The sequence below is a fragment of the Leptosomus discolor genome, chromosome 9, assembly GCF_034619465.1.
Source record: "Leptosomus discolor isolate bLepDis1 chromosome 9, bLepDis1.hap2, whole genome shotgun sequence".
NCBI classification, from domain to species: domain Eukaryota; kingdom Metazoa; phylum Chordata; class Aves; order Leptosomiformes; family Leptosomidae; genus Leptosomus; species Leptosomus discolor.
Window position 1 is genome coordinate 12,308,527 of NC_141399.1, and position 8,011 is coordinate 12,316,537.

The window sequence follows — 8,011 nt, forward strand, 5'->3', positions numbered from 1 at the left end:
TGTACCAGAAGACTGTCACTTTATGCTTTACCTGTTCTCTTAATTTACTCTATACTGGACTCTATAAGAGACTATATGGACCTCTAGTCTGTCATCTTATAGTTGTTCATATGTTACCTTCTCATCCAGAGAAATCTTCCAGGCAGGAGTCAATGCCAGCGACTCCAGGAACATCAGCTTTTTCTCCATTTTCATATTTTAAGATGGGTTTTCAAAAATGGATGAGCATGGTAGAGATATAAGAAGAGTAATATTTCATGAGTATGAACATAGTAAAATGGGACCATTATTAAGGTTAAAACCTCCCTTACCTCCATAGGAATATGCTTACAGAGTTCCAAGTCGAGATTCCACATTAGGAACCCCTCCCTATTCCTGCTTTATTTTTCCTCCAAATGCTGCTGCTATTTTCTTTTTTCAGCAACTCATTCAATGCGAATGTGAAAAGAGTGTGATTTGTCCTGGGTTTTCCACACTGAATAGCCCAGTGCTGTTGTGTATGTACAGCAACCACTTCAGAGCGTGGTGGAAAGTGAAAACATAGACATTTTTGAAATAAAAGAAACACAAGAAAACATTTAAATAGATATTAGAATTAGAAGGATTTTTTCCAACTCAGGTTTGTATCTAAATGATGAGTCTTGCTTCTTTCTCTTTTACACAGAATTAACCTTGTGTATTTGTTTATTTGGGCATTTATTCCAATTCACAGGTACTCCATAACATTGTGAAAAGGTCAGCATTAAGTGATTCAATAAGCTAGACCTGAATCTTGTTGAAATTCAGATTATCCCAATTTTCTACAATGGATACATTTTTCTTGAGTGCTGCTCACTGGCAGACTGGTGCAGTATATTTTGTGGATGATGGAAACAGACAAAAAACAGCTGAAGAAAAGGGAAGATCTACTAGCTTATTATAGGAAGGGTTTTTCTTACACATTCCCATTTTCTTGCTGTTGTCAATATCCAAGAAACATCTGTACATGCTGGTGAGAAGCTTAGAGCTTTAACTGCACAGCAAGATACAAAGATAATTTTTTAAAAGCTTCTAAGACACTTTCAAAAGCAGTCAGGAAACAAGTGCAGGAGTGTTATCAAGAAGGCTCTCAGCCAGCAAATTCTCCTGAATAGCCCAGAGCTTTATTGAACAGCTTGCACTGGAAGATCAAGGAATCAAGGCAATCTATGAAACAATCTTAATGCTGATTTAGTAATTGCCTGTGAATACAGCTCATCCCAGACTAGATGAGGCTCAGGAGACCTAAGACCCATCAGCTCCCCAAAATAGGTCATGAATGGAGCTTTAAGTGATACAGCCACTGTGTGTGGATTCCTCTCCAGGGAATAATTTTTTGCCACATTGCCACAGGAAGAATCCATCACCTGGTAATTTTATTCCATTTGCAAGGCAGTGAGCAACTTCAGCAAGCAACAACTAAATTAACCTTAGAAAAGCAAAGCCAGTCTCAGTTGAAGATGAGGCAGCATTTTGCCACAGGGACTTACAGCCTGTGTCTTTACATACACAGACAGGTGAGCCTACTGACAAACACTAGTATGTGGCATTCTGAGCCAGCATGAAGCCACCAGCCTGCCTAGAACTCAAATATCACAGGCTGAGCTCTGACTCTTTGGAAATACTAAACTTAAGCTGGACTCTTACCATTTCCATTATGAGGTGTGGACATTATAATCCCTTGAGTCCTGCATAAGAACATCTCCCAGACCTGCTGCATTCACATGAAATCAGGTGCAAAGCCAGAAGTCTGCAAATAGATTATTCTACCAGCTCATTCACTGACCTTGTCCGATAAATGTCCTCACTTGCTTCCAGGGATTTTTCAGAGCTTTGCTGTTTATTTCTGTCTGCTCCTCTCTGGCTTTCTATCTATTGCCAAGTAATTTCTCTTCATCTATATGTTCAAAGCACAAAGCTAAAAATGCAGAAATTAATCACTTCTGAAAGTTCTCTTTGTGCAGCCTGTCTCTTGTGAGAAGCAGCCTGTGTTTCATTTCAGTGACACAGGCAGACAAATCTGCTGAGTGTGACCAGAGGAACTGCGAAGCTGCCCTCCACAAACAGCCCAGAGCACTTGCTGGAAGCACAATGTGTTCTCTGGTGCTAGTGGTCTATCTCCAGCTGCAACACAACCTAATACATGCAAGAAAGGGGCAGGAAGAAAGAATGTGCTCCATGTAAATTCAGCCAGCGTGTTCTCAGATCTAATTGCTTTAAGTGGTTGGCAAAGCTGACAGAATCTAATTGATGTGGAGACTTACTCCCAGCCTCCTGACAGAGACATTTTTAGAACTGTACTCGCTGACTAGGGACAAAAAAAATGTTAGGAGTCCAAAATCACCTGCCATTTGCATGGGCTGAACACCTTCTGGTGAGGCCATGAAGCAGTAAGCTTGAAGACCAGAGCACAACTTGACACCTGCATGGCATACCCATGTAGGTAATGTAGGCACAACTAGGCATAAATTGCCTAACAGTACCCCAAAGCATTATGTATGCCACAATTTAAAGTGGAAAAGAGAACACGTATCAGCGGGCGAGGGACATGCATCAACTATACAGAACAGGCAGGGCCTTGTTTTGAGGGTATTCCCAAATACCCCAAAATCTTTGACATAGCACTACTACCCTAAAACCCCTCAATATACTTGAGATTGTAACAAGATTAAACAAATCAACATGTTGGAACGTATTTTGGAGGTAGGAGAGGAACGGAAATAAGCAATGTTTAAGGAGTTGCCTTCCATCCCCTTTCCAGATAAAGTTGGAACGCTGACTGGGCTGACAGGCCCAGCCCACGTAATTGTGTCTAAACCATGACACGCACACTCCCTTCACACATTTCTCGGGAAAACAAAAAACAAACAGAAACCCAAAACTTCTGAAACAGTAAAGGAAACTCAGGATTTTATTAAACAGTAAGCACCAGATTATTATTACAATTTTAACTCAACTATTCATAAGAACCAAGTAAGCCAGTTTTAAATGCAAAAGAACCAAGTAAAAAGACCTCAGTGAAGATCAAATATTTGCTGATGAACCTCGTACGTAACATAGCTCTGACCATGGAAAACTGAATCTAATCAGTTATATTGGTTAAACTACATGTGGGTGGAATTTAAGTGGGTAGTAAGCAACTACGGTGCAGAAATCAGATTAAGCCTGGGAGAAACTGCAGGGTGTGATTATCTTGTGATAATTACCCAACATTTTGACAGAGCCCAAGGCTCAGCTCAGCCCAGCCCTTGACAATGAGAAGACAGCATTAACATGTGAGTATGAAGCTGTATCACTTCTGTTTAATCCACTGGCATTTCCTCTGTGGGAAGTCCATGAGTTTCTGATGAAATCCCAGGGCTGCTAATTCATGAGAACCCCTGAGTTACCAGAAACAATGTCCAGACCCCTGGAGAAGGCAACATTAAGCCAGCTGCAGTGCAAATCTGTGTTGACAACCTTTTGGAATTGGGTCACCACCAATTGTTCGCGTATGTGGAGTTCTTAGAGAAACCTGTCTGGTCCTGGCATCCATTTGATCTGCTCTTCATGCTGTTACCACAGCAACTGATACTTAAATGGAATTCTCTTAGCAAGTTGGATCTACAGCAGCTCCACCACATCACAAGGTAGTAAAAGTGGACGCTTGAGGCAGGTCTGGGAGGCATTTCCCTGCATATTTACTAAAAGGGTTTTCAGCCTTGTTTTCCATTTGTTCTTTTTCTTTTGACAGAATAAGCATCAGCACACCAACTTTTCTTTGCTAAAAAGTACTCTATAGGTCGGTCACAGCAATGATGTCTTTCTGTTTGGACTGCTGTGAAGTCTAAAGAGCTCTTAAAAAAATTTGATTTCTGCGTTAAGTTTCCATATCACACACAAATTGAACATTTTTTTGCTGTAAACACTGTTGCTGAGACATGTAATAGTAGCCATGTGCCTTTTCAGAAATAAGAGATGCTTTACAAAAATATAAAAATCTAATTAGATCTTCCCAACGGCATTTAGATTTGTCCTGCTGAATTTGACACAGATTGCTTCAATACTTTAGGGAATACAGACCTAATATTCAAGTTCTTTGCAGGATAATTTCATGTTTGGCAATACAGATTCTAAGACTAATTTTATTTTGAGGGAGGGAGGGAAACTCTGTGTTTATAGTAGAGAATATTACATGAGCTGTTACCTTTGGTATTATCCCAGTTTACCAGCTGAACTAGCTCTGAAATATGCTTTATTTCTGTCTCTGGCATAACAGAAGCAAAAGAACTAAATTTGAGCTCTCAATCTATGTCTTAAGGAGAAAGACAAATGAGGGATGGTTTTGCCCCAGTACATGAGCCAGATGTAGGCTCCTAAAGCAACACCTATACAGATGAAGTGTGCTGCATAATGCAAAGGGAAGGGTGAGCTAGTGACTGAGGACAGGTGAGGTGATGCTGGGGTTTGCACCAGTTTACACAATCCACATCTTTAGTCTTTCAAATCAACACTGAACCTTGCCAGTGGAAGGTAAGTGAAGGAAGGTAACACAACTATGTGTTTTAAATTATTTTTCTTATTACTCAAAATCTAGAAGTGATTTTATGATTAAAATGTTCTGTGTCACTGGTATTACTTCTTTCAAAGACCAAGAGGGAGGAGAGAGATGGAGAAAGAGACTGAAGGCTGCTATTGAGAGAAGTAAATAAGATAACTAAGCCTGAAATGGAGACACACATTTCATTAAAGCTTCACTGTTACACAATTTGCTCACTAATATCTTGCAATCAAAAGAACTGAAAAAAATTTCGCACACAAAACCCCTCCCAAGTATTATTTTACCACAGCAACAATTTTTTTAAAGCCTATTAATTACTCATTAATCAAATTTCTTCAATTTGGCTATTTAAAATTAAACAACAAAAGTCATATTAGCTAGATTTCTGTTTGGAAATAAGTCAGAGGAACTTCTCTTTTAATGGTTCCAGTTGTAGATGGGCTGGCAACCTTCTTCTCACTCAGTTCTTTTCTGCTCTATCATGGGTTAAATAAATTTGAAAAGAGAAAGAAACTTAGAGCAACCACCATGATTTACTCAATCAGGAGCAGAACAGCTACCTATAAAAATTTCTGGCACAAACCTTCCTGTATACACATTTGCATGTTTATTAGCTAAACTTTGCCTTTTGCAAGCACTCCTGTGAAAAAAACCAACAAATCCTTAGTACAAAATACAGTAGAAAACACATTTTTAAAGGCCAAAAGAGCTAAAGTGAACTGGAAATCTTTATGGCTGGAAATGTTTGAGAAGTGATTTGTCATTCTGAAAGGATCAAGGCCAGAGGCCCAAGATACAAATTCTGTAAGACAACAGGTCTTGTCTTCAGAATTTGGGCTAAATTTTGAATATCCTCATTTCCAAATTCTAGTGTGGATCTTCTCTGTCAAATGGAAATACTTTAAGCAAGAGAAAAACCCCAGTAGGAAGATATGATGTACACAGTATGTAAATAAGCCCAAATTCTGAGAGCAAATTAGAGACAATTCTTCATTTTGGATGAAACAACCCTATAAATGCAACTAAAGTTTTTGCTGACCTCAGTCAGGTAAAAGCTGTTGCAGTAACTAGGGTGGAAACTAAGTAATTAAGGAAGAAAACTCCAAACCTTGATTTGACCCTTTAATTTTAGTGACTCATTTAATAATATTTATATAAGAATATTGAAAATCTGATTTGGGAAAACAATATGCCATGTCATACCATGACTATCTCCCTTTCTCAGCAGTAAATCACTACCCACCACTTTAAATTTGTGAGGGCAGAGGACAATTATTTACTTGTCTGTTAACAAGTACCATGTTTGTTCTCATCCTTCTCCAGTGACTTCATGGCGATTTCTTTAACTAGGAGAGCAAAGATTCTTACAGATCCTGTCTTCGGTCCAAGCAATTGTTTTAAATGCTCCTGAGTTATTTAACTGTTGTTGTTGACAGGAAGCTGGACATTTCTGCCCTGATGAGGGCTTTGGTTTAAGGTGTCTCAGTCCCTCGTGTTTCCTATCTTACAGGCCTAAAAAGACTACTAATGGCTCTGCACACAAGACTCCCTGTTTCAATCTCGTATTTCCCTTTTGCAGGAAGATTTTCAGGAATTTTTGAGGTTGCCCGGATTAGACAGAGACCAAATTCATCACATTACAATCAATTTTAGGAGAGGTAGGATCACAGTCTCAACTTCCTCCTTCATGCTCCCACTAAGATCATAGTGCCTTCTGTTCTCGCAAAGTCAGCTATTAAGGCAAATCATGTGCATAAAAAACCCCCAGATCCTGCCAGCCACGTACTGTACATTTGTATTCCAGGTGAGATCCTGTTACAATCTTGGTGGATGCCACAGTTTTACTTCACATATTGTGAAGCAAGTACAAGGCACATAAACTTCTGGTCTGTATTAATTTGCACTGTAACTCCTGGCAGAGCATCAGCTGACAATGGTCTTCACCATGTTTTAAAACAATTACCTGAAATAGTAATTGTTTGATATCAGTAAGGGGAATTTAATAAACAAGACACACTTGATAAATCAATGCATAGACAAATCCAGACATCAACATACAAATTAATTTACAAGGATTTACTGAAATGAGACTACTAGAATTATGTTATTTCAATACACCAAATTAACATTACCAGTTCATGTAACTGTCCATTTTTTGATCTTTAGACCTTTGCTTCTGGTGAGACAAATATTATAAGGAGGCTAGGCTGTAAAACTCAGATTATTTTCTTTTTCTCAGTATTGCCTTAATAGAGTCAGCAAAATAAAATGATGATTTATGTTGTTAGATCAGCTGAACAGCTTATGTAATGTTCCTACAAACTTGAAATTTAGTGTTTTAACAACAAACTTTACTCTTCCACTCACCTGTAAATGAGCGCTACTGGAGCAGCACTGAGCCCGGTTCTGCTTTCTCACCAGTTGAATTTGCTTCCTCTTCTGTGAAATCACTGCTGGTTTACATCATTGTGAATTAGGGTCAGAAACAAACCCAGCAACTGCTCATTTCAGCTAGTGAAACACATGAAGAGTGGCTGCAATGACAGATCCATAATGATGTTTCTCATCTTCAGTCAATTAAATTTAGACCACACAGAACTATAAGAAGCACACAGGGGAAAATTTTGGCAGGGTGACTGGCAAGCTGTAGCAGATCTAACAAACCTGAAGTCTTTTAAATTCATCCTTCCTGTGAACTTTAATCAAAGGCTATAAAACCCCCAGCTGAATACAATAAAAATTTAAACAGTGAAGATCATTAAAGCAGACAATTCCCGTTACCTCATGGTGACTTGCAGAAAAATCTTATCAACGTAAGCTGTTCATCCCCCATGTTATAATCATAACTCACCTCGCCAGAAAACAAACAGCACAATAATGTCTGCAGTCGCTAAACTTGTGTATCAAGGGCAGATACGAGAGGAGACCAGACATGTTTTTATAAGTTGCAAAAGAGGACAATTAATTCCACCAGAGGGAATAGGACAGGAGCTTTTGGAATGTGCTTTTGGACATAGGAGTGTCTTTCGAGAACTATTGAATATATCTTCAAATGAAAACCATAAATTAAGTGTAATTATTATTTCTGGCAACTTGCATGAGAAAAATAAAGCATTTATCCTGTCATTGAGGCTTACAATCTCAATGAGGTCTCAGGACTTCTGATTCATCCTTTTAGCATATCCACACTGCTGTTAATACATGCTGCCTTTTGTGTTTTCTCCACCACAATTTTTTAAGAAGCGTCTAATTTTCTTTCAAAATTCTGTGGCTAAGATGTTTGTCTGTCCTTTGTCTGTTTTGATTTTTGACAACTTCCCCAGCAAACCCCATCCCACAGCAATTCTCTGCAAAAAGCATAATTAACACACCCCCCCGCCCCCCGACTCCTTGCCCAACCACCAGCTCAACAGCAGTTGTACTCAAATTTTTCTCTCCTCCTCCCACCTTTGG